A 20,777-nucleotide genomic window follows, 5' to 3' on the forward strand; every position below is an offset into this window, starting at 1 on the left:
TAAGAGTTTAATTATAAGTAGATATGTCTGCACTTCAGTTTAAAAATAAATTTCTAAGCATTACATTAGTTTAGAGTTATCAGAATCAATGTCCCTAAAGTCTTTATAGATATCTACAAACCGTGATCATTGCCACTAAAAATACATACATAGAGGTGATTGAGTTATTATCATTAATTAATTGCCGCTAAAATTATTTTTTATATAGTGTACTTTTTATGTGGTTAATTGAAGTATGAGAACATTAAAACAAAAACTAGATATATTACTTTCTTCGTTTATGTTTTGATTTTAACATCCTTAATCAAGTTGTATAGTTGTCAAATTTATAATCATGATGGGAAAATAAAAACAAAATAATGATGAATGAATATTTAGGGGAGAAGATATTATTTTCTTGAGAAGTTAGAGATGATATTTAATCCAAATATTGATAAGCAGGTTGAAATTTCTTCGCTCAACTAAGACTTTTTGTTTATGTGGTTTAACTATTGAAGGGCGTACTTGTTTCTTCGTAGTGTTCAAATGCTTCAAAAAACATTGTTTTCATCATATAACATATATATACATATATATATATATATATATATATATATATATTGAAGTTGCTGATACAATCTTAGATATAATAATCCTTAGAACTCCATAATGTTTAGCATTTTTACGGTGTCATTGCATTGAAAAGGTACTTCACTAGTTCAAATATTTTGATGTCAATATTGTCAAGACTCCAATAAATATGAGTTTTGCATTTCAAAAGAGTGAAAACAAAAGTGATTCACAATTGGATTGTACTAGAGTATTGGGAAGTATGATGTATATCATGAAGTGTGCGAGATCAGGTATAGCATTTGCTATTCTAAACTGAGTCGATTCACAAGTGATCCCAAATAAACTCATTAGATTGAAAGAAATAGAGTTTTGGAGTATTTAAAATAATACTTAAAACTATGGTTTGCATTATAACAATATCCAGCAGAATTGAAAGGATATAGTAATGCAAATTGGATCATCAGAAAAATGAAATAAAATCCACGAGTTGATATGTATTTACTCTTGGTAGAGGAGTAGTCTCTTGGAAATATTTCAAAAGATACAGGTATCGCTAGCTCTACAATGATCTCTGAGCTAGGTGTTTTAGATAAGGTCGGTGATAAGTTGAAAGACTCTGGAATTTCTTGATAGATATTCTACTTTGTCTCAAACCATTGACATTAGTATGCATATAGGTAGGACATGGAGCATGATGTATAACGAAAAGTCTCGTCATATATGACATAGACATGATACCGTTAGAAAACTACTCTAGTGGAATTATCAGAATTGACTTTGTAAAGTCAAAGGATAATGTGTCGGATCCACTTACAAAAAGGCCTAAGTAGAGAGAAAGTTGAAAGATCATCTAAGGGAATAGATTTACGGCTTATGACAAGTCATCATGGCGGTAACTCTATCTAGCAGACTGAAGATCCCAAGAGCTAGATTTAAGAAGAAAAACAAAGTTGTGAATGACGGTTCGGATTGTCAACAAAGTCAATTCATTCTCATGATGAAGACAATGCTTAGGGACAAGTATACAACATTAAGGCTTTTTCATGAGTTAATAAAGCTTAATGGTTTTAATAATTTGCTAAGTTTGGCTGAGTTGACAAAATAATGTATCTACGCGATAACACGGTTAGGAATCACCTATGTGAGTGTGAAGTTTAAGCCGCTTCAAAGAAGATGATTGTTAAAAGCCCATCTCTCTGTACAATCATGAAACCTGGAGGTGTTCATGGCTAAAATGAACACAACCATAAGAACCATAAATGGTAAAGGGTTAATTGTGTGAATATGATTGTCTAGATATAAATCAAAGCTCGACGGTTCAAAAATATCACATCTACCAATTGACCGAGTATATCCGACATATGTTCACTACGAAAAGTCCAAGGGGAAACCTACTTATACAGATGCAATTAATTCTTGCTTGTAAAGTACACATACTTGTCTGTTTCTTTGTCTTGGAGTCATTCCCCATTCATGCTGGAAATTTTGGATTTTAAAAGGTGTGAATGGAAAATGAAGAGTTGCGACTTTTATAAAGAGTTGTGACTTTTATGAAATGTTGCGACTTTTATGAAAAGTTGTGACTTTTATGAAAAGTTGCGATTTTTATGAAAAATTGCGAGTTTTATTAAAAGGTGACGACCTTTCCGAAAGATTGTGACTTTTTTAAAGGTTTGTGACCTTTTCGGTGAGGCACAATAAGAACCTTTCAACACTACCCTTTCTTTTCTATAAATTGAGAATTTTCCTCTCATTTTAAGGATAGAATTTATGGACTTCTTCTTCAAGATTTACACACTTCTTCTTCTACTTCTAAATCTAGTATTCTAGGTGTACTTTACTGCCGTTGAGTGGCTCACTGACACCAGCATTTTGGGTATCAATACACTGGTGATTGAGATCATTCTATCCTGGGAGGACATATTCCAAATGAAACATCGGATACTAGAGGGTAATAATTTCCTTAAGGGGACACTGTGCATTCAGTGGGTTGATCTTCTTTCTGTTTTCAAAATTCTGGTATGAATTACAAATTTTAGATTTGTGAATTAATTTCTGTTCTTCTGTGCTTCACTGATTCATTAGACTTTGGTAACTTCGTGTTTCTGCAAAGTTTGTTCAAATCAGTAAGATTCTTTAAACACAGATTAACAACAATACTTCTTCAAGAAAATAATTTCATATTATTTTTTTTAATCTGTTTCTAATTCTAATTTCTCTACTAGTTTTAATTTTCTAGTTGTGAAAATGTTCTTAAACTTTATTTTCTTACCAAGTTCTTCAAAGTTTTGTTCTAAGTATATCAGGAATGCAAGATGAATAATAATATACCCTCATTTATTTTTATGCCAAAATAGTACACATGACAACTAAGTATTCAGTAATTCAAATTATTTAAAAAATAATTTGTACCTATAAATAGAAGACAATTCTTAGCAAAGCAACACACAACAACAGTAAGAATGATGAATCATTTCATCCCTCATATCCTAATAGATAAAGTTCTTCTCCTCTTCCTCATTTTTAGCTATGGTTAGAAAGAAAGTGAAGTTGACTTTCATGAAAAATCACACTGAGAGGAGAGTCTCATATAGACAACGACTAAAGGTATTTTTAAACAAGGCTCGTGAACTCAACAATCTTTGCGATGTTGAGTTGGCTACCTTAGTCTATATCTCTTACCATGATGAACCTGAGGTGTTTCCAAATCATGAAGCTGCTACCGGCCTCCTTACAAAATTTATCGATCTTTTAGAGGAGAAGAGATCAAAAAACATGCACATGAAATGATAAGTGAGAAAAGGATCGAGAAAATTGAGAACGAACTTGAGAAGGTAAGGAAGGAAAACAAGAAAATAGAGTATACAAACCAGATGTATGGATTGTTGAATGGTTAAGAGATGCCCAATAATAGGCTCCGAGAAGATCTCAACGATCTCTGTTATGTGATTAATAAAAACCTCAAACTGATAAATGATGGGATCAAATCAAATGCTCCTCAACCTATTGATGCTTCAATTGATTCTGGTGGGACCATCTTCAACATACAATGGGCTCCTCTTCTGGTCCCTGTTGATGCTCCAGTACTATTCGAGATTCCTCTTTTGGTTTCATCTACTATATCTAATGGGACCAACTTCGAGAGGTCAAGGTTTCCTCTTAATCTAAGTCCACCGTTGATGATTCCTCTTACGACTTCATTGATGATTCCTTCAAATGCTCCTTCTCAAATGCCACAATTCATGTTCCCTTTGAGGAATCCTCCTCAAATGGTTCCACATGTGGATCTTTCGCAAGTTCCTTCTTTGTTACCTTCACAAATGTATCTTGAAATGACTTATCCAATCCTTAAAACAACAATAACTTATCCAACGCCTTCACCGACGATTACTCCTGCAATGTCTAATTTAATGTTTACTCCAACATCACCACAAATAGACCCTTTGATGAATATATCCCCAGTGAGTGCATCAACGCCAATTGGTAACAATGTTGATGGATCATTAGGGATTCCATGGAGTCCTTATTTTTCTAATTTGCTAAGTTTGAACGATGATGAGATAATGGTTTGATGATACATCATTCAACATTAATGCACAAGATCCAAATCACCACCACCACCACAACTTATAAGGATATATGATCAATGTCTACTATTTATACTCTTTTATAAGTCTGTTAAGATTCATCTTGTCATGACCCAAAAAAATGGACGTGATGGCACTTGTCTTATCCCACTAAGACAAGTCAGCCTTAAACTCAACATTATAATAAAAATGAGGAAATTTTACAATCAACTTAAATGTACCCTTAAAATCTGGTTGTCACGTCTACAAGTCTCTAAAGTATTACAATTAATTCAAAAAAAACACTAGTGTCAAATGAACTTCTTTCTAGAAAGTCCGTTGAGACGACAAACAACTACTTTACAAATCTCCAAGAAGCCTCAGAAAAGAAGAGAATGACAAGTACCACAAAAATTCAGGCTCGTAATCTATAAATCAAAATTGTAGAAGCAAGGGGTGAGTACCAAACCACACGGTACACAGTAAGTAAATCCCTAAACACACGCTAAGGGGATGAAATACGGGTACTGCTACAACCCCAACAGAACCTCCACAACTACAACCTGCAAAAAAATCACCCCAACCTAACAACTTATAATTTACATCGTGCATAGTTCAACAACAACACTTAGACAAATTACATATCCTCAACAACAACAATTTCACAAATTATATGTCCTCAACAACAACACTTTGAAAAATTGCATGTCCTCAACAACAACACTTTAACAAATTACATATCCTCAACAACAATACTTCAACAAATTACAATTTACATATCCTCAACAACAAGCTCAGCACTCATCAATCACCAATTCCACAGAAAGACATTCACAAGATCAGCAAAAAACAATATCAAGTTCACTAATGATAAGTATGTGCAATGTAATGGAATGCAATGTCAAGTATAATGATGCATGTCGACCTAGTGATACACACCCGCTGTCTCTCAGTCCGGGACCCATGAGGGACATATTTATCCATGAATCTGTCGTGGCGCATGACAAGACCCACGATAATAGTAACCATTGCAGCGCGTGATACGTCCCTCGATATATAGTATCCATCGCGGCGTGCGATACGTCCCTCGAAATGGTACATCCTCTTTAAGTTCTCATTCTTTCTCAATGCACATAACACTTGTCACAATCATGTCTCAGAATAATGCAAATGACATGTTCACATAAATAATGAGGAGATGACCATTTTCATAACATTGCATAATTCACGGCAACACAAACATCATATCACATCAACAATGATTCAACAAGCCTTCAAACCTTTCTCAACACATCACACATAAACATTTAATCACATTGCCTTTTATTAACCTCTTTTTCCATCATTAGAATTAATCAATGTGGACAAGTCAATCCATCATCAAATCCCATTACTCCCAAACATATACCACAAGGAAATACACACATTCCATACGCTTACTAAGAGTTTAGAAATTCACTTGCCTCTAATAGTCGAACAATCACTCCGAGACTTGACTCTTCCCTTTTCGTTGTACTTCAACTCAAAGCAATATATTCACATTAATAATCACAATAAGATTTTAAAACTAATAACACTTAGACTACAATGTGTCTAGTCTAGACCCAAAATCATACGGAAACCTAAAATCAAGTTCCTAAATTTTAATGCCAATTATCATATCAATTATCATACTTTTAAATTTCAAGTCTAGGGTTAAGTCTAAATTTCTCCAAATAATACAATCCAATTAGTTTTCAGATAATATAATATGCCAATATTTAATTACACTCATCCAATATACTAAAGAAATTGAGAACCAAATTATCATCCACCATTAATGAATAACAATATTTCGGAAAAACATGGTGTACTGGCCAAAGAAAACAACAAAATACATTCTTAGAGAAAAAGACTAATTAATGTCATGTCCATAATTATTAAGTAATCATCATCTAAATCATTACTAAGTGACCAATTCTATAATTTTCTCTCCAAATTCTTAAGGAATCACGTGGCAGGTTGGCAGCAGTAACAATAATACGAAATAAGACAGTTTCTAATCAAATAAAATACGTTCTATTTTTCAATTATATCTATTATAAAAAACAATTATATTCATGCTTCCCAACAACTAATATACAAATAAGAAAGAAAATTCGCTAACTGGTTCTCTTTTACCTGGAATAATTAGTAATCTCCATGTCCACTCAGAAACATTGAAACTTCCTTAATTGGCTGCAATATTTTTTTTTCTCTGTTCGTGACTTTCAACAATATAGGGCTTTGCCCCTTATTTCTTTTATTATTTATTTATTTTTTTATTTATTTTTATATTATTATTAGTAACAAAATAATCCTTTATCAAATTTAAAAATCATGTCACTCATTCTTATAAGTAATAAATTACTAATAAACAGTACTAAAAAGGTTAATATAAAAACAATTGTTAAAATTCATAAAACGACTAAGAGGGTCGTTACATTATCCACCACTAAAAATCATGTTTTTCCTCGAACATAAAGAATGAAAAGGAAGAATAACCGACGTTACCAAAAGTTCAAGTTATGACCTACCAGTCGGTGTTCATCTCTCTAAGTGAGCTCCTCATTAACACCATTCCATCAAGATCAACTACTAATAATTGAGCTTTCGAATCAAACTTTGGAAGATCTATAAATCAAGAGTGATTATCAAATCACAGGTTAACCCATAAACTCAATTTTAAATTGAAACACAGTGGACCTTAACACAACCCTTATTACGAATCTTTTCTCACATAATCAAGATAACCTTCTGAATCAAAACTCGCTACAACCGTACCTGAGCTTGAATCAACCACTACACACTCATAATGCACAAACCATCACAAATCTTATCAAAAGTCTTTTCTCAAGACATAATTTTTTTTCTCGAGCTTAAGTTATAAAAATTGGATCTCTAGACATTAGATACTCATAAAGGGAGAATCAAACTCAACAAACCCAAAGAATGAAATGATCAAGTAAACACCCAACAATCGATACACCCTAGAATGTGGAACCTCTAACAACACACTCAAACAAATGTACTCTTCATAGCTTTTCTATAAGTTCTCATAAACAATGTTGTGTGTGTAGAACCAGTGGTACACATTTACTATCCCAAACAACACAAAATCTTCCTTAACTTAGATGGCCAAGTCCTCCAAAAGATCCTACCCTATTAAGAGGATATAAGATGATAGGTACATCCGATTCACCACTAGAAATTCACTCATATAAGTGAAAACACGCACGTGCATAGACTATTTGTGATACTCTAAATCATGTCCACAACAACTAGATTGTCACATAAGAATGTAAGGAAACAAGGTCGAATAACAGCAGATACTCCTTCCATAGTGCCCATGTAAATAAAATTTCATTCATTTGACTCCATCTCTCGATTTATAGCACCCACAATCAACCAGTCTGATGCACATCACAATATTACAAAACTCGATTCATCAAAGCCCACATACTTCTCATGGGATTTCATTGAAGCTAACACTCTTAATACCAACAAACACCATAACTACATCAGTCATTTACCTTACTCTCAAACTGTCACTAGTATCAAAGTTTTCTTACCAAACACATTATCGCCTCCAAATTATTAATTTTTTTTAACTATGGCTCCCTCTCTTTCATATAAGGTTCTCATGACAAATACAAGTCACACACAAGACTAATATCACTAATCCTAAATCTACAGTAATTTACCATTGAGATATAACAATTGAATCACACTCAATGTCAAATTCACGTAATTTTCAGATACCATATTTCAACTAATATTCAAAATCATCATATACCTCATACCAATACTAAACAATTTGTGTTTTTTGTCCTTCCAATAATTTCGTATATTATAAGCTCATAACCTCTAATCACCATCAAATGTGCATACAACACATCATAACAGTCTGTATCATCCCATCAACAAAGTTGTTTCAATCATCTCGAAATCCTCATTAATCATGTAAAACTATAGGTCCACACCGTTGAACATCAATAAGTTATCTATCATAATTTGAACAATCTAACTCCACATAATCACATAAAACCTTTCATACATAGTTGCTTGTCACCTAACCAAAACTCAATCTTTATCAAAGTCGTTGATAACCCCTAGTAAGTTTGTACCAAACCAGTTCACATCTCACAGTAATATCTTAATTAAAAGGTTAAAATCCATACAAATTTAAATTATGAACCAAGGCTCTATACGAGAGGTCTTATTCTTTCACCTTTCTTAAATTCTTCCCATATATAATGCAAATCTTAAATACCATAAACTCTTTAATATACTAGACCTTTTTTTTCTATTTCGCTGACTTGCTTACCAATCTTATCCTTTGACCAACAACTCATTATATTTTTACATTACCCTCTAAATCAAAACATTACAGGTAACCCCCCTTAGATATAACGATCAAAAGTAACCAAATTTACTAATCAAATTATTTTAAGTCCTTCCAAATACTTCATACTCAATGTTATCAATCATTTCTTACCTTACCAATTCATACCTTGACAAAACACACTACTACAAACCTAAACTCACAATGAAAAACTTGAATTTTGAATCTAACTATGTAACCAATTACTTTATCTATCAACATTAGCTTATACCTTGAAGATTTTTATTAATTCACGTATCTTAGTTTATCATTGATCGCCTCTCCATTAACCTTATCATATATTTCGTTAAAAATCTAATCATACTCATTATCAAACTCAAAACAAAAATAGAACTTATCATCACACTCGAGCTAAATGTATGTACACTCCTTTTTCAAGCCTTATCTAATAGTGTTCTAAACCAATTTGATGAACATGTGACACTATTACCGTAACAAGAGCAAAACAAAAGAAACCACGTGTCTCTGAACCAAATTCTCCGAATTCCTTTGAAGATACATCCTTAACCCTTGCAATCAAAGTAAATATCCTAGTTCTCTCCTCGCTCTGAAAGTTAAACTATGTCCACTAATTCTTTCCATTATGGCTCTAGCTCCTTTCAATTTTATTCGAGTGACATCCCAACTCCTTATAAAAATTTCCATACAATCATGCTACTCACAAAATAGTAGTAAACCATAACTTAGACATTCTAAAGTCACCATTACCATTCAAAAGTCTTTTAACCCACAAAACTAATCATATAGTTGCATGCTAATCACAATCCAACACGAACTTTTATTATCACTATGCTCAATTAGCTCTTGTCACCACCACAAATTTTTATCAATATGACACCATAAACTCAGTTATACCAATCAAATTCAAAGGACTAGCCCACTTTTATATGCACTTTTTACTAAAATCTTCAATTACTTTCACACAAGTGTACTCTTTGGGGCTTTCTTTACCCATAAGCTTGTCATTCTGGTATCTATCCATTTCCTTGGACCTTAAGATGAAATTACCGATCCTCACTATAATCCTCCGGATACACTTGTCAACTTAAAACACTAATACCGTATTAACCATCCACCACTAAAAGCTTCCCTGCAAATAATGTTTAACTCAAGCGTCCTTAGTAACAAACTAGTTGGTTTCTCAAATGAGAATACAACATTGAATCTCATTATACGAGCATGTGATATAAATGATCTTTTTATGCGTTTAGTAATCGCACTTGACATCACCGTATTCATTTCCATATACCACTAGTATCACATTGTAAAAAATTTATTAAATCAACCACTAGAACATATCATACCCCTCGAGAAGGTTATAATCCGATAGCGTACATATTTCTACCCATTAAATAACTACAATACACAACAAAATCCGTTTCATCTCTCATCCAAAGCAATGTACATTCCTTCATAGATCATGTCAATAGTAGAAATAACACAATGCATAACTCTAATCAAGTGAGAATCGGTGCCCTTATAATAGTCATTTTTATATCCTCTTTGACATTACTCAATCTATGAAACTACAATAGAGATTTTGATCTCAATTAGTGTAACATCCCTCTCATTATTCACTAACTAGCCCATATATGTTATGAAACTTTTACTAAATGTAGCTTTTAAAGTTATCACATTCATTAACTAACTCTTTTTTAGTCATTTCACTTTCAATTGTCAAACCACTCCAAATATTGCATATACAATACAAGTGTTAATCCCACAACTAGATGGCTAGCCTAAACAAAGTATAAAATGCTCATGAAGTCCTTTAAATCATTGTTCAACCTAATCCTCAAATATCCTCAAAATGTTTCATCAACTCATCACCTAAATCAATCTCTTCGAGTCATTGAACATTCCAAATCTAATAACACATCCTTCCCATAAATCTATCAGTTCCACATTTGTAACAAATCTAGCATCAAAGACAAATACTCACATGAGGAGCTATGCACGAATCATCACATAAATGAGAGTGAATGGAGTGAAACTATGATGATCAAAACTGCAACACGATAGAGATCCAAGAAGTGAAGATTTTTCTTAAAAGTCACTATAGCCTCTCGAAGATAAGTACAAACGTCTTTGTACCGATCCTCGAGACTCTACATAGACTCGGCTTGCATACACGTGAGACCTATGAACTTGGGGCTCAGATACCATTTTGTCACAACCCAAAAAATGGACATATGGCACTTGTCTTATCCCACCAAGACAAGTCAGCCAAAACTCAACATTATAATAAAAATGTGGAAATTTTACAATCAACTTAAAATACTCTCTAAATCTGGTAATCACGTGTACAAGCCTCTAAAATATTACAATTGATTCAAAAGAAAATATTGGGCTCAAATGACTTGTTTCTAGAATAGAACAAGATCATAACTAAGGAGAAAGAAAGTCCGTTAAGACGACAAACAACTACCTCACAAATCTCCAAGAAACCTCGAAAAGAAGGAGAATGACAAGTACCACAACAATCCAGGCTCGTAATCTACAAAAAATTGTACAAGAAATGGGTGAGTACCAAACCACATGGTACTCAGCAAGTAAACCTCTAAACACAAGATAAAGGGATGAAATACGAGTACTCCTACCACCTCAACCAAACCTCTACAACTACAACCTGCATAAAAATCAGCCCAACCTAACAACTCACATTTTACATAGCACATAGCTCAACAACATCACTTACACAAATTACATATCCTTCACATCAACACTTTGACAAATTACATATCCTCAACAACAACACTTCAACAAATTACATATACTCAACAAGAACACTTCAACAAATCATATATCCTCAACAACAAGCTCAGTATTAATCAAATCACAAATTTCGTAGAAAGGCATTCACAAGATTTACAAAACACAATATCAAGTTCACTAATGATAAGTATGTGCAATGCAATGGAATGCAATGTCAAGTATAATGATGCATGTCTGACCTAGTGATACACACCCGCTGTCTCTCAGTCCGGGACCATGGGGGACATATATGTCCATGCATCTGTCACAGCGCACGACATGACAGTCGATAATCGTAACCATCACGGCGTGCTATACATTCCTCAAAATATAATACCCATCGCGGTGCGCGATACATCCCTCGAAATGGTACATCCTCTTTAATTTCTCATTCTTTCTAAATATACATAACACTTGGTCATGACTATATCTCAGAACAATGCAAATGAGATGTTCACAAAAATAACGAGGAGAGGACCATTTTCATAACATTGCACAATTCACAACAACATCAACAATGATTCAACAAGACTTTCAAACCATTCTCCATTATCAACACATCACACACAAGCAATTATTCACATTGCCTTTTATTACCCTTTGTTTTCATCATAAGAATGAATCAATGTGGATAAGTCAACCCATCACCAAGTCCTATTACTCCCAAACATATACCACAAGGAAATACATGCATTACATACACTTAACAAGAGTTTAGAAATCCACTTGCCTCAAATAGTCGAACAACCACTCCGAGACTCGAGTGTTCTTATTTCATTGCACTTCCAAATAAATTTGGTCTATTCAAATAATTAATTACAATAAGGTTTCAAAGTTAACAACACACATATTACTATTTCTCTAGTCTAGACTCATAAACTCATACGAACCTAAAATCAAATTTCTAAATTTTGATGTCCATTAACATGTCAATTCTCATGTCTTTCAAATTTCAAGTCTAGGGTTAAGTTCCAATATATACAAACTTGAATCATAATATAATAAGCTTAGAGAAAATTCTTAACGAAAATTTGGATGATAAATTACCAGAATAATACGTTAGTTCACCATAACTATCAATTGGAAAATTGAAACCCTTTCGAACTAATCCTCTCACACTTATTACTTATTTCCCAGTTCACTATCTCATGCTAATGCAAAGATAAATGCATAAATTAATTCTTTTGTCTCATAGGAGCCTAACATGAACTTTAATTTATGTGAACAACATACATATACTAGTAATAGACATTCCTACCAACCAATCATATTCACCCTAAGTGCTATTAGGTAATGATTACCAAATTCACAAATTTTCTTTTCATCAAACAGAAACTTTACCTCAACTACATGTGATGCCTTTTTGGTGAATGTGTGCCCGCCGCATTAGTTTTCTTTTATTCGTGTGAGCTTTGACACTCAAGAATGCCAACCTCATATAATTATAATTTACTCGTATATATGGGTCAAATGGTATTGAATATTAAATAACTTATGGACTTGTCCCACTAATTAAATAATAATAGACACTCATATACTTCAAATTTCCAACCAACTGCACACGCTAATTATACGTGACTCGTGTCAACTATCGAGAAGGGTAAAACGATAATTTAATGAAAATTTCTAAAAATAATTTTCCGAGTCATTATATTATCCACCACTAAAAATCATGTTCATCCTCGAACATAAAGTAGGAGAAGGAATAATAACCAATGTTACTAGAAGTATGAGGCATGATCTTTTCAGAGTTCGTGTTTATCTCTCCAAGTGAGTTCCTCCTTAAGACTATTCCATAAAAGATCAACTACTAAGAAATGGAATTCCGAATAAAACTTTGAAAGATCCATAAATCAAGAGTGATTATAAATTGCAGACCAATCCATGAACTCAATTTGAAATCAAAATTCTCTGAACCACAACACAATAACTAGGTCAAATATTTTCTCACACAACCATGATAAAATTCTGAATCAGTACTGTCTATAATAAGCAGTGAACCTGAACCAACGATCAAACACTCATAATGCACACACCATCACATATCTTACTAAAACTTCCCTTCTCATGGCATAATATATTCATGAACTTAAGTTGTAAAAATATGATCTTTAGACATCGGATACTCAAAAAGGGAGGATCAAACTTATCCAACCCAACAAGTGATCTCAAGTATACATAACCTTTAACAACACTATCGGACAATGAAAACTCACCCTTCACGGTAGCTCTTCTATGAGTTCTCATAAGTAAGATTGTGCGTGTAGAATCACCATATACTTCAACTATCCCAAACAACACCAAAACTTTCATATTTAAAATGAACAAGTCTAACCAAGGTTGTCATCCTACCAAGAGGTTAATCACAGGATCGGTACACTTGATCCACCACTGGAAATTCACCCATAGATATGAAAAGACGTGGGGATATACGTTGCGAATCACACTCCAAACCATATCCAAAATGAAGTAGATGACCATATAAGAATATACAAAACCAAAGTCGAATAACACTAGATACGTTTTCCATAGTTCCCATATCAAACATTTTCATTCATATGGCTCTATATCTTTGATTCTTTTAGCTACTTTCAATCCACCGCTATGGTCTCTATTACAGTTGTACTTGTACTCTTTACATTATTGTTATGCGAAATTCGAGATAATACGAGAAAATATAAACGCGAAAAACAAGACAACAGATTTACGTGGTTCACCAATAAATTGGATACGTCCACGGGAAGAGGGAGAGCAGTTTTATTAAGGAGAGGCAAGAACAGAATTACAGAATAGGGTTTGTCATAGCGTCTATATATAGCGCTAAGCTACCCCCGTCATTTCCGTTTGTAACGGGTTCGATTCAAGGCATTCAACAAATCTCCACCTTGACTTGAATTCTCCGAACAGATTCTTCAGACGCACTATGATAGTGCCAGGCCTCCCCCTCTTCCTCAGAGTTGCCCCGCAGGGCAATTAACAGCTTCTGATGTTGAGCAAGTCCAAACAGTGTTGAAACTTGCTCTGTGGAACCGGCTTTGTGAACATATCAGCAGGATTATCAGCAGTTCCTACTTTCTTCACCTTGATTCTCTTCTCACTTCTCAGAAAATGATACCTTACGTCAATATGCTTGGTTCTCTCATGATGGACTTGATCCTTGGCTAGACAAATTGCGCTCAAACTGTCACAATACACCGTAGCCTGATCATGATGCAGACCAAGATCACTAACCAGCCCTTTCAGCCAAATCCCTTCTTTTGCAGCCTCTGTCAAGGCCATGTACTCCGCTTCCGTAGTAGACAAAGTCACTGTAGGTTGCAAAGTTGCCTTCCAACTGACGACAGATCCTCCAAGGGTAAACACATAGCCAGTCATCGATCTTCTTGTGTCAACATCTCCAGCATAGTCAGAATCAGAATAGCCAGTAACCAAGCACTGAGTATCACCTCCATAAATGAGACCAACGTCAGATGTACCTCTAAGGTACCGGAAAATTCTCTTCACAGCCTGCCAATGTTCTCTTCCTGGTTGTCCCATGAATCTGCTCACTACACTGACTGCACGTGCTAAATCTGGCCTTGTACAGAACATAGCATACATCAAACTTCCTACGGCACTGGCATAAGGGACTCGTGACATATACTCCTTCTCTTCTTCTGACTGTGGAGCGAACATGGCAGTGAGATGGATATTGGCAGCACTGGGGGTATCAATAGGCTTAGATGAAGACATGCCAAACCTCGCCAAGACCTTCTGAATGTAGCTTCTCTGTGACAAGAAAAGTTTCCTTCTCTCTCTGTCTCTAATGATCTCCATCCCTAGAATCTTCCGAGCGGCTCCCAGATCCTTCATCTCAAACTCAGCACTAAGTAAACCCTTCAGCTTCTGAATGTCATACTTCTTCTTTGCAGCTATCAGCATATCATCTACATAAAGCACCAGATAGATGAATGAATCATCCTTGAGCCTATTGTAGTAGACACAACAATCATATGAGCTCCGAGTATAGCCCAACTTCACCATATAGCTGTCAAACCTTTTGTACCACTGCCTTGGAGACTGCTTAAGTCCATATAAGGACTTCTTCAACTTGCAGACGTGATTTTCCTTCCCTGGAACTTGGAAACCATCCGGCTGAGTCATGTATATCTCTTCCTCCAACTCTCCATGTAGAAACGCTGTCTTCACATCAAGTTGTTCAAGCTCCAGATTCTGATGTGTAACTATCGCTAGTAACACTCGGATGGAAGTATGTCTGACCACTGGTGAGAAGATCTCATTGTAGTCCACTCCCTCTCTTTGGTTGAAACCTCTGGCAACAACCCTGGCTTTATACTTGACTCCTTCTGCTGGTGATATCCCTTCCTTCTTCTTGAAAACCCATTTGCAAGTAATAATCTTTCTCCCCGAAGGCTGTATGACCAGATCCCATGTCTGATTCTTGTGTAGGGACTCCATCTCATCTCCCATAGCGGCAAACCATTTTTCAGAATCAGAACTTAAAATGGCTTCTTTGTAAGTAGACGGCTCAGATGTATCTACCTCTTCAGCAACCTGCAGTGCATAACCCACCATGTCCTCAAAACCATACCTCGTAGGTGGCCGAACTCCAACCCTCCTTGGCCGATCTTGAGCTATACTCCGATGGATATCTGATGGCATAGATTCTGGAATATCAGTTTCTGTCTGTGGCTCTTGATCCTCCTCTTCAGGTTCTTTCAAATCGCTCTCGTTCTGAATGACTTGAAACTCCACCTGTTTATCAAGACTCCCAGTTTCTGACGTAGTTGTAGGCTTCACAATGGTTCTAAGCAGAGAACTTTCATCAAAGACAACGTTCCTGCTCATAATGACCCTCTTTTCTGCTGGAGACCAGATTCTGAAACCTTTCACTCCATCTCCGTAGCCCACAAATACTCCCTTTTTAGCTCTTGGTTCTAACTTACCTTCACTGACGTGATAGTAAGCCGTACAACCAAAAGCTTTCAGATTTGAATAATCAGCAACTTTTCCTGACCACATCTCCATAGGTGTTTTGCACTGTATGCCTGTATGTGGTCCGCGGTTAATCAAGTAGCAAGTTGTACTAACCGCTTCTGCCCAGAATCTTCTATCTAGCCCAGCATTAGAGAGCATGTACCTTGCTCTCTCCAGAAGTGTTTGATTCATCCGCTGAGCTACACCGTTCTGCTGTGGTGTATTTCAACAATTATTTCATTGAAGTCCACTCTCTCAATACTAACAAAACATCACCACCACTTCGGTCGTTTACCTTACTCTCAAACTGTCACTAGTTTCAAAGTTTTCTAAGCAAACACATCATTGCCTCTAAAATTTTCAAACTATGGCTCTCTCTCTTTCCAAATAAGCATTTTATGACATATGCGGGTCCTACCCAAGGCTGATAACACTAATTTTAAATCTAAAAGTACTTTCTCATCAATATAAAGTTATTGAATCACGTACAATGTCAACTCCATGTAATCTTTCAGATACCAAATTTCAACTAGTATTTTAAAATCATCATATATCTCATATCAACACTAAAAAAAATTCTTGATCACTCTAATAATTTGATCTACTATAAGATCATAACATCTACTCACCATCAAATGCTTATGTAACACATCATAACAGTCTATATTATCTCGTAAAAATAGTAGTGTTGATCCCTTCAAAATCCTCAATAACCATATATATATGTAGGTCTATATTGTTGTATATCCGTAAGTACCTAGCATAATCTGAACAATTACCTCACATAACAACACATAATCTTACACACCTCACTGCTTTTCACAAAAATCAAAATCCAATCTTCATAAAAATTGTTGATAAATTCCTAATGAGTCTATACCGAATAATTCACATCCATTGTCATATTAGAACTTATAAATGAAAATTTATACTTCCTTCAACTTTTAACCAAGACTCTATATGAAAGGACTTATTATTCACATCTCTTAAATTCCACCAATGGTGCAAAGTTCTAAATATATTGAAATCTTCAACATACCAAACTTCTTGTTCCTTTTTCTTTTTTGTTTGACTCGCTTGCCAATCTTATTCTTTGACCAACAACCCATGATATTTTTACCTTATCCTCTAAACTGAAACATTACGTGAAACCCCATTTAGGTATAACAATCAAAAGTAACTAAATTTACTACTCAAATTATTTTTAAGTCCTTCTATATGCTTAATAACTCAATGTGATCAATCATTTCTTACCCCTTACCAATTCATACCTTGACAAAGCATATTACCACAAACGTCGACTTGCAATGAAAAAATTTAATTTTGATTCCAACTTTATAACTCAATCCCCTTATATCAACATTAACTCATACATTGAAGATATTTATGAATTAATATATCTTAGTTTGTTATTTATCGCCTCTTCATCGAGCTTATTATATCCTCATCTAAAAATCCAACCATACTTATTATCAAATTCAAAACTACAAAAAAACTTATCAAAACTTATCATCATATCTCAAGATGAACGTCTTTACGCTCCTTTCAAAGTTTTTTTCTCCAAACTTTTCAAACAATATGATGGAATCTAAGTTGATATCAAATATACCCTCATTTATTTTTATGCCAAAATAGTACATATGACAAATAAGTATTCTCTAATTCAAATTATTAAAAAAAAATTTGTACCTATAAATAGAAGACAATTCTTATCATAACAACACACAACAACAGTAACAATATTAAATCAATTTCATCCCTCATATCCTCATAAATAAAGTTCTTATCCTCTTCCTTATTTTTAGCCATGGTTAGAAAGAAAGTGAAGTTGGCTTTCATGAAAAATCGCACTTAGAGGAGAGTCTCATATAGAAAACGACTAAAGGGATTTTTTAACCAAGGCTAGTGAACTCAACAGCCTTTGCGATGTTAAATTGGCTACCTTAGTCAATAGCTCTTACCATGATGAACCTGAGGTGTTTCCAAATCATGAAGCTGCCACCAGCCTCTTTACAAAGTTTATCGATCTTCCAGAGGAGAAGAGACCAAAAAACATGAAAACACATGAAATGATAACCGAGAAAATGATCGAGAAAATTGAGAAGGAACTTGAGAAGGTAAGGAGGAAAACAAGAAAATGGAGTATACAAACCAGATGTATGGATTGTTGAATGGTGAAGAGATGCCCAATAATAGGCTCCCAGAAGATCTCAACAATCTAAGTTATGTGATTAATAAACACCTCAAACTGATAAACAATAGGATCAAAGCAAAAACTCACGAAGAATATTCTACATCAAATACTCCTCATTCTATTGATGCACCGGTGGATTCTGGTGGGACCAGCTTCGATATGCAATGGGCTCCTCTTCTGGTCCCTGTTGATGCTCCAGTACTATCCGAGATTCCTCTTTTGGTTTCATATCGAGAAAATTGAGAAGGAACTTGAGAAGGTAAGGAGGAAAACAAGAAAATGGAGTATACAAACCAGATGTATGGATTGTTGAATGGTGAAGAGATGCCCAATAATAGGCTCCCAGAAGATCCCAACAATCTATGTTATGTGATTAATAAACACCTCAAACTGATAAACAATGGGATCAAAGCAAAAACTCACGAAGAATGTTCTACATCAAATACTCCTCATTCTATTGATGCACCGGTGGATTCTGGTGGGACCAGCTTCGACATGCAATGGGCTGCTCCTCTTCTGGTCCCTGTTGATGCTCCAGTACTATCCGAGATTCCTCTTTTGGTTTCATATCGAGAAAATGATCAAGAAAATTGAGAAGGAACTTGAGAAGGTAAGGAGGAAAACAAGAAAATGGAGTGTATGGATTGTTGAATGGTGAAGAGATGCCCAATAATAGGCTCCCAGAAGATCTCAACAATCTATGTTATGTGATTAATAAACACCTCAAACTGATAAACAATGGGATCAAAGCAAAACTCACGAAGAATGTTCTACATCAAATACTCCTCATTCTATTGATGCACCGGTGGATTCTGGTGGGACCAGCTTCGACATGCAATGGGTTCCTCTTCTAGTCCCTGTTGATGCTCCAGTATTATCCGAGATTCCTCTTTTGGTTTCATATACTATACCTAGGGGGACCAACTTCGAGAGGCCAAGGGCTCCTCTTAATCTAAGTCCACCATCGATGATTCCTCATAAGCTCCATTGATGATTCCTAATGCTCCTTCTCAAATTCCACAATTCATGTTCCCTTTGAAGAATCCTCCTCAAATTGTTCCACATGTGGATCTTCCGCAAGATCCTTCTTTGTTATTTTCACAAAGGTATCCTGAAATGGCTTATACAATCCTTCCAACAACAATAGCTTATTCAACGCCTTCACCGACGATTACTCCTCCAATGTCTAATTTAGTGTTTACTCCAACTGCATCACAAATAGACCCGTCGATGAATATCCCCCGAACGAGTGCATCAACACCAACGGGTAACAATGTTGATGGATCATTAGGGATTCCACGGAGTCCTTCATTTTCTGATTTGCTGAGTTTGAATGATGAGATAATGACTTTACTTGATGACATTAATGTACAAGATCCAAATCACCACCATAACAACAACTTATAAGGATATATGATCAATGTCTACTATTTATACTCTTTTATAAGTCTGTTCAGATCCATCTTATTGCAGTATATTTATACTTCCAACTCTTTTATAAGTCTGTTAAGATCCATCTCATTGGAGTATATTTATACTTCCAACTCTAATTTCTTGCTTTGTCAAAAAGGTTGTAACTTTTTTTGCTTACTGAATATGGTTTGTCTAGTTTTTTCACATCGAAGTTATAAAAGTTATTCATCATACTTATATAAGAAAATATTTTATGTCTCGAATTTATCATGCAATAGAGCCTCCTTCATCAATCCAATTATTGCCATGTTCTTTGATCAAATCTTGCTAGTAAGAGTTTAATTATAAGTAGATATGTCTGCACTTCAGTTTCAAAATAAATTTGTAAGCATTACATTAGTTCAGAGTTATCAGATTCAATATTCTTAAAGTCTTTACGAATATCTTCAAACTTCGATCGTTGTCGCTAAAAATACATATATAGCAATAATTGAGTTATTATCGTTAATAAATTGCCGCTAAAAATCATTTTTATATAATGTACTTTTTTTAGGGTTAATTAAAGTATGAGATCATTATAACAAACACTCAATATATTACTTTCCTTCATTTATGTTTTGATTTTAACATTCTTAATCAAGTTATGTTTTGATTTTAACATTCTTAATCAAGTTGTATAGTTGCCAAAATTTATAAACATGATGGGAAATAAAAACAAAATGATGATGAATGAATGTTTAGGGGAGAAGATATTATTTTCTTGAGAAATTAGAGAAGATATTTAATGCAAATATTGCTAGGCAGGTTGAAATTTCTTTGCTCAACTAAGACTTTTTGTTTATGGGGTTTAACTATTGAAGGGCGTACTTGTTTCTTTATTATATTCAAATGCATAAAT

The 20,777-nt window shown here is 34.6% G+C and overlaps 2 pseudogenes; both read left to right on the top strand.

Annotated features, from left to right (window-relative positions):
* Window positions 1-3,081: 3,081 nt before the first annotated feature.
* LOC114075547 lies at window positions 3,082-4,124 on the top strand (annotated as a pseudogene).
* Window positions 4,125-18,079: 13,955 nt separating this feature from the next.
* On the top strand, window positions 18,080-18,709 carry LOC114075548 (annotated as a pseudogene).
* Window positions 18,710-20,777: the final 2,068 nt, after the last annotated feature.

Source organism: Solanum pennellii, chromosome 1 (genome assembly GCF_001406875.1).
Source record: "Solanum pennellii chromosome 1, SPENNV200".
Lineage (NCBI taxonomy): Eukaryota > Viridiplantae > Streptophyta > Magnoliopsida > Solanales > Solanaceae > Solanum > Solanum pennellii.